Source organism: Neomonachus schauinslandi, chromosome 11 (genome assembly GCF_002201575.2).
Source record: "Neomonachus schauinslandi chromosome 11, ASM220157v2, whole genome shotgun sequence".
NCBI classification, from domain to species: domain Eukaryota; kingdom Metazoa; phylum Chordata; class Mammalia; order Carnivora; family Phocidae; genus Neomonachus; species Neomonachus schauinslandi.
The window spans coordinates 89,620,084-89,628,526 of NC_058413.1; the positions used below are offsets into that span (position 1 = coordinate 89,620,084).

At 43.5% G+C, this 8,443-nt stretch overlaps 1 pseudogene; it reads right to left on the reverse strand.

Annotated features, from left to right (window-relative positions):
• Positions 1–2,312: 2,312 nt before the first annotated feature.
• LOC123323177 lies at positions 2,313–5,257 on the reverse strand (annotated as a pseudogene).
• Positions 5,258–8,443: the final 3,186 nt, after the last annotated feature.

Consider the following 8,443-nt stretch of genomic DNA (forward strand, 5'->3'; position numbering starts at 1 on the left):
TGAGAGCCACTGCCCTCGTGGGATGAGGGCACTCTGCACAGCATCCAAGGTGATACACCCATGACAATTTTTGTCTCAGGCATATTTGTGCTTTAATGCATGTTGGAAAAATATAACCAGCACACATCAAACTAGTTCCATTTTTAAGTAAAAATAAATCGATTTAAGGATATATTTACATATATAAATCACAACCTCTCAGCTTCCACATTTATAAAATGGCGTTACTACCTTCCCATGGGAGTTTCCCAGGACTTGTGAGGATCTACTTCCTCCCTCCCTCCCTCCCTCCCTTCTTTTGGAAGAAGGCACATCCCCACACCCTTATGGTCGGTCTACAGTCTAGGGGACACACTCTGTCACCTTTAAATGCCAAGAAATTGTTAGGGATTATTATAGTCCCAGGTTCCCCACCCTAAGACAGAAACCACTCCTCCCTCTGGCTGAAGCCAGAGGACTCTAGAAGGAGGAACAAGTCCTAGCACTGGGGAGAGTGGAGGGTCACGCAGTCACTTCCCAGATGGGCCATCCTGGGCCCTCCAGCTAGCCAGGTGCCCTCTGCCCGGGACTAAGCAGCACCAGCCCTCCCTTGGGGCCAGCTGCCTTAAGTTAATAACAAAGCATCCCGAGCCCCAACCCATGTAAAGGGATGGACCTGAGCCTGGCCCAGACAATCCATCCAGGAAAGAATCCATGCTCCTTTTCTACAATAAGGCCTTGTCTCAATGGGCCCAGTCTTAATGGTCGTAGGGCCACAAGAATGACACAATAGGACTTAAGGGAAACAAATACTCTTGTGACCATTAGCATGAAGAAACCTCTCTCGGGGAGTCCCTTCAAGGAGCTCCAGTCAAGCCAACGGGTCTTGCTCCTGTCCGAAGGCCTGCTAACTGGTGGAGACAAGACTGGCAGAGAGGCAGCCTTGTAAGTGAACCCCTAAATTCAGGCTTTTGGCTGAGCCCTGTGGGCTTTGAGTGGTGTTTCCATCACACCATTCATTCCACAGGTCTTTCTGCTCCCTGCCCTCCTCGTTTTAATGATCTCAGACGGACATAAAAACGGCTGAGCTCAGCACAAGTGAGTGAGACATGAACGTTGCCTCAGGGTCCCCGTGGACCCCAGCTGGGTACCATGCCGCCCTCAGTTCCATTTTGACAGGATAAAGTGAACTCATTTATTCAGTTGTTTTAAGTGAGCTCACACTAGGCAGTGCCAGAGAACGGAGACATAAATCTTTCCCAGCACATGGACTCATTGCCAAACACCTTGGATAAAACTTTCTGCTTGTTCAAGACAGTTTTTCCTCCCCTCTAAAAATGAGGAGGGGAAAAGCACTAAAAATTGAAGGGAACGGAGGGAGGGTGTTAGCAGATTCTGGGAATGACAAACTTGTCAACGCTTTGGCCTAATAAAAATTCTTCCAGTAAGAAAGGCAAACTTTTAACTCTGAGATTTTCCTTCATTCTTTTGGTGGCTGTGGAGGGCGTCACTGGTCATTGGGTCTGGCAGCGGGTTAACCCTAGATGAGGAACGAGGGATTTACTGACATCTCTAAAGGCCGCATCTTCACCCTTTGGGCAGTGGGTACAGCCTCAGATGCTTCTAGATGAGAGCAAACCCAAGCAGGCTGTTCGAAAACCGCCCCAGCCAAAGAGAAAGCATACCTCAGGAGGACAGTCACCCAAAGAAGGGACAGTGAGTGATGTGGCCTAGCTAATCCTTTGTGGCTGCAGGATGAACCACTTTTGTTTTTCCTGTTCACTAAAATATTTTTTACTGTTTTTATTCTCTGCAAACACTTTAAAGCAACACACACGTAGAAGAAAGTCTCCCATCACATTACTATCCCGATAATGTATCAAATGGCTTTGTGTTTCTTGTCTATACACATACTTTGAAAGCACAATGGTGACTAGGAGTCTAGCCACCCCTGTCCCCTAACTCACCTTTTTTTTTTTTTTTTTAGCCAGGAATTCCCATATAGATCTGTGTTCTAAAACTTTGCTCCTCAAGGTGTGGTCTGCAGACAAACAGCACGGACACCGTCCAGACCTACTCCTCAGAGAGCTGCAGAGTCACACGGTCTCTGGGTGATTTCTGTTTACACTGCAGTCTGAGACCGGGTGCACTGAAACGCATCAGCTAAGACAAAACTCTTCTCTACACTGGGGCTGCACGGGTTCGCCCTCCGCCCCTTCTCCCCGCCGGCACGGAACACCTGTGAGGGGTCGGCACTTGGCAGGCTGCTAGGATCCATAGGATCCTGGAGAAGGGTCTCCGCCTTCCCCCCCACCGCCCGCCCCCCTCGTGGTCTAGCAGAGGTGAAGCAGGAACGGCACTGCGGGGTCTTCCACCACACGGGGCAGAGGCGAAGAGGGTTTTAGAGCTGGAAGGATCCTCGGGGGCCGAGGCCCTGCGCAGAACGGGCTAACAATATGCCAGGTATCGGAGTCTCCAGGTCTCCTGACCTCGGCAGGATACACCGTGTCCCTCGCCTGGATTCCCTCTCTGGCAGACAGGTCGGCATGCAGGCATGCATGGCCCAGCCCAGGTACAGCCCTCTGAGTCCTCCCAACACGTGTGTCCCCAACAATCCCAGCCTCCCTCTGTGTCCTTGCCCCTAGCATGCCTCTGCACATTGAGACAGAAAAGACCTACCATGTAATTAAATACTGCAAAGAAGTCAATTCTCCACAAATTAATGTATGGACTGAATAATTATTACTGCCAAATGGATGCAGTCAAACCAAATCCAGAGGGTGTTTTGGAAGTTGATAAAATGGATCTCAAATTAATATCGAAGAATAAAACTGGGAATGATATTTTTTAAAAATGAGGAGAGGGCGCCTGGTTGGCTCAGTCGGTTAAGCGTCCGACTCTTGATTTCAGCTCAGGTCGTGATCTCAGGGTCGTGAGATCGAACCCTGTGTTGGGCTCAGCACAGAGTCTGCTAGGGATTCTCTCTCCCTCCGCTCTTCCCCCTGCTCATGAGCGCACGCTTGCTCTCTCTAAATAATCTTTTTAAAAAATGAGAGGGAACTGCAGTAACCAAGAGGAGGAGCAAGTCCTTAAAACACATTATGTAACAATACTTAAAACTGTGGTACTGGCACAAGAAAAAACTGGAATTAAGTAGGTGGTCAGAATCCTACTATATATGTATAGATATTTAATGTGATAAGGGAGATATCAGAAGAAAATGGAAAAAGGAAAGGATCTCTCAATAAATGGTGTTGGAATTATTAACATTTTTTAAAAAGAGAAGATGTGATTGGTTTGATATGCCTCACACCAGAATAAATTTCAGATGGATTAAAGTCAAATATCTTTTTTAAAGATAAAAATCACAATAATAATGGAGACTAAGACTGAAATTTTTTTTAAATGTTTACAGCAGCTTTACTCATAGTCACCAAAAACGTGGAAGCAACCAAGGTGTCCTTCATACATCCATACAATGGGATATTATTCAACAATAAAAAATGATCAAGTCACAAAAAGACATGGAGGAACCTTAAATGTATATTGCTAAGTGAAAGAAGCCAGCCTGAAAAGTCTACATACTGTATAATTCCAAGTACATGACATTTTGGCAAAGGCAAAACCAGAGAGACATTAAAAAAAATCAGTGGTGTCAAGGGTTCTGGAGCAAGAGGGAGAGATGAATAAGTAAAGCATAAGGGATTTTTAGGGTGGTGCAACTATTCTGTATGAAACTGTAATGGTAAACACAAGGCATTATGCATTTGTCAAAACCCATACAACTGTATAACACAAAGAATGAACCTTAATGTATCTCTGCTTTACTATAGTTAATAATAGTATCAACTTTGGTTCATTACTTGTAACAAATGTATCACACTGATGCAATAGGTTAATAGTAGGGGAAATTGGGGAGGGGTGAGGGTATACGAAACTCTCTGTAATATCTGCTCAATTATTCTATAAATCTAACACTATACTTTTAAGACTAATTATTTAAAAAACAAACTAAAAGCAAAGGGACCAAAAGAAACAACTTTTTTGGTTCTAATTACAAAGGTAATATATATGCCTTATATCATATCAGAGTGATTTCAAACAAATTAATATATGGAAAGTATAAAGTTTTTATTATATTATACTTTGCTACTCTTCTTGATCTTAAAACAGGCTTAGGTACAGAGCAACAGATTCAGTTTGTAGACAGCAAAACATATTTCATTGAAAATCATCCACTAATACACTTTCCTTTGTCCACTGGAGATACTAGATTCCTTCTTAGAAATGCGATGTCAACTATCATTTGAAAGTTTCTAAAATGTATGTTTTCCAATGTTTTGGTCTTATTGGTCTTACTTAATGGATCTCTGATGCTCCGGGATGTGAACAAATTATCTTATGTTCCCCACCTCCACAAGCAAGGAACAATACTTTCACCTCTAGTCTTCATAAGATGATTTTTGTTTGAAGTTTATGTGCAAGATTTAGCTCCATAAATGCGGATGGAAATGCAGCTCTGACAAGTAACATCAGCATCAGGACTAAAAGTCCCAGGACTACAAACCACTGGAGGGTATTATGATTAGTGATATCTTCACAGTCAGCAGAATTATTGCATGCACCTTTCCACCCTGGTGCAGAAGGATTAACTTGAAAGGCTATAAATAGCTCATGCATGAGGCCATGTTTGGGAATTTTAACAAAATGGCATTTATATGATGGTTCTATGACATGGCATGACAAATCAGAGCTTAAATTATCCAAGATTTTCTTCAGCACTCTAAAAAGCAGGTCATTGTATCTTCCTTCACAAGACTTTGTGGTAAAACGTACAGCCATCTGATATGAATAATCAGGTTCCCGATAGGCAAAGATCATAAAGTCATATCTCTGCTTTACTATCGTTTCTTCTTGAGTTTCCGCTCTGACAGTCTTATAAGAAAGAGTACATGTGTAAGTGAAGTCCAGACAAAGCCTCCAGAAAATCTTCCATCATCAGCTTTCCTGTTTTAGTTATATTTATTTGATTATTTCCTGTTAATGGCTTTTCATTAGGCCCAATCCATAAGTAGGTGGGGTCCACTGTTTCTTTTTTAGCATGTTTAAAATCCATACAGGCAAGGATTGGGCTATTGTGATGTAATTTTACATATATTTTCACTGGGGGTCCGGGCTTGCCATAAATGAGGCCTTTCCCGGTACGTTCAGAAGAACATTGCCACCCACCTCCAGTGAGGTATCAGAGCACCGTGGAGAGTAGGACCCACGCTTGCATCACGGCTCAGGGACTAGCGTCGCGGGAGGCGTCAAGGGGCGGGCTCCTTCCTACCTCAGCCCAGGCCCAGCGCCTCCCCATCTCTCCCCCACGGAGCGGAGCAAACCGCCGGGGTCAGCTCCCCCACCGGCCCGTCGCAATGTTATAGAACCAATAGCCAAAACTCACAAAATTATTGATATATTCCACTATAAAAATTGGATAATTTTGTGGGTAAGCCATAATATAAACAAAAGAGGCAAACTGGAAAGATGTGGTTTAGGAAAAATGGTTAATATCTTTATTTGGAAAAATCAATTCACACATGTATTTCGCACAACTTGATAAGGACATTAAGCTCTCATAAGATAAATGGGCGAAGGACACCACAGATGACTTTCAGACAATAAACCATATAAAAAAACAATCCACTCTTGTTTGTATTAAAAGAAATGTAAACCAGAACAAGTTACCTAGCAATTTGAAAATGAAAATACCCCTTGCTGGTAAGGTGAGGTGAAATCAGAGGGACGGTATAAACTGGTGTGGTTATGGCCCTCTGGGAGCAATTTGCCATCATCTACCAAAAGCCATAAAAATGTGCCTGTTTTTTACCTAATACTCAAACTGAACGTCTCCAATCCCAAGAAATAATTCAAAATAATGGGCAAGAAGATTTACTGATTATTTATCATTACAGTATGTTGAAAAACTGGACACCACATAAATGTTTAACAAAGCTAGGAATATGCACTGTGTTATATTCACCTGACAGAGTAGTCTGGTCAATTATTATTTTTAATAATTCCAAAGACTATGCAGCAATAGGAAAAAACATTTGAATGTTTCAAATAAAGAGACATAACATATATGCACTATGATTAACTATAAATAGTCATACTAAGATGGAAAGGACTATATCAAGATAACTGTTATGATGAAGTAATGATATTTTTGGTAATTTCCCCCTACTACTTTTATTTGCTGTTTTATTGCTTTTGTAATATAAATATTAAGTGAAAAATAATCCACATTCTGCATGAGTTGATGAAGATAGGTATAAAGAGACGGTCACATGGGGAAGAAGCCCGTGAATCTGAAAGTTAAGACAGAGTGCAGTTACAACTTAATCACTCCATTTTCTTCTCCTTTGTGGAAAACAATCTTCTTCTGTGCAAGGCTTCTATGGCTCATGTATATAGCTCTGCTGTGTGGTCATGGAAACATGGTATTTTAGAATGGACACGGTCTCTGAGATCACTGTATTCCAAACTCCCAGCTAATTCAAGAACCAGAAGTAGTCTCCATTGCAAGTGACCGTAGTGGAGGCTTCTGATCGACTGAACAGTCATCCCATGAATGGGGAGCTCACTACTTCACAAAGTAGCCTGCTCAGGCCCTGCCTTCTGAATCATGCCTGAGGCTGTTATACTTGACCATGCCTCTAAACTTCACAAAAAGCGGGGCGTCCTGGTCAATCATTTCCTTCCAACTGGGATTCTAAGCCACAAATCACAAACTACGGGACTAGAGTGAAACCACATCATTCTTCCTAACATGGTATCAAGCTCAAAATAAAAAATTAGGGGCGCCTGGGTGGCTCAGTCAGTTAAGCATCTGACTTTGGCTCAGGTCATGATCTCAGGGTCCTGGGATCGAGCCCCGAGTTGGGCTCCCTGCTTAGCTGGGAGTCTGCTTGCCCCTCTGCCGCTCCCCCCACTCATATTCTCTGTCTCTCTCTCATAAATAAAATCTTTAGAAAAAAATAAGACATTATCCCCACTCATGAAAAATATATTCTAGAAATGGGAATATAGAAACCCATGGCCATTCTACCGAATAGAAAAAAATCATGGGCAAAGATGAATTCCCAAAGAAGAGAGTGAGATAGTGGCCCACACTTCTCTTTAAGGACTAAAGACTTTAGATCTGTAAAGATTCTCATTTAGAAAATTTTTTCATTTCTCGGGGCGCCTGGGTGGCTCAGTTGTTAAGCATCTGCCTTCGGCTCAGGTCATGATCCCAGGGTGCTGGGATCAAGCCCCGCACCGGGCTCCCTGCTCGGCGGGAAGCCTGCTTCTCCCTCTCCCACTCCCCCTGCTTGTGTTCCCTCTCTCACTGTGTCTCTCTCCTTCAAATAAATAAATAAATAAATAAAAATCTCTTTTTAAAAATTCTTTCATTTCTTCTGGAATACAAGAGTGGGGGCGTCACCTTTTCAGTGCTTGTCTTTCTTAATATATTAGAGCTTCTGGTTGTTTCTAACCCAAGCAGAAGTTGAAGCTAACTGGGGGAGGAGGGCTGACAGCTCCACAGGGGCAGCGGGACTCTCTGTAGATTTTCAGGACATACTGTTCCTTCTCTTCACCAAGAATCATCCCATCTCTGGTGTGTTCCCTGTATTACATTAGAAGGGTCTAAGAGTTACCTGTTTAATGGTGGGGTGGAAAACCACATTATAAAAGGATAATGGTGCTTCAACCTCACCCCAAGTTTTAAATGACAGTGAATGGAATGTTATGGATATGGATAGTTTTAAAATGGTAGATTGCAAAGTGTTATTTGGCAGGTGGGACACAATGTTTGTTCTCCACCCCCACCTCAAATTCTTATGTTGAAGCCCTAGTCCCAATGTGACCACATCTGGAAGTGAGGCTTGGGGGAGGTAATTAGGTCATGATGCAGGGGTCCTGGTGGTGGGATTATGGGATTAACGACACCAGAGAGGGCACTGAGCTAGTGCTCTCTTTCTCTACCACGTGAGGACATAGTGTGAAGGCAGGAGAGAGTCCTTTCCAGAAACTGAACGCTGCTGGATCTTGATCTTGGACTTTCCAGCCTCCAGAATTGTGAAATTTCTATTAAGCCAACCAGTCTGTGGTGTTTTGTTATGGTGCCCGAGCTGACTGAGACACAAAGCAATAAGGAATATTAGGGGAAGAGGGCAGTGTCTCAAGACCATGGCTCTGACAGCCTGCCTCTGAGGGGCACCAGGCAGCACAGCTGGGGTGGGAGGGAGGGGTGTGAGAGGCTAGAGCCTGGCTGACCCATCCTTCCTTTGACAGCAGGGAGCACGGGAGAGCCAAGAACCCGGGAGAATGCAGAACCTAGAACTGAAAACTAAAATTAGCGGGGCCAGGGGGTCAGCAGACAGAAGCAAGAAGGGCAAGGTCTAACTCTCCTCTCAGCCATGGGTTAAAAAAAAGT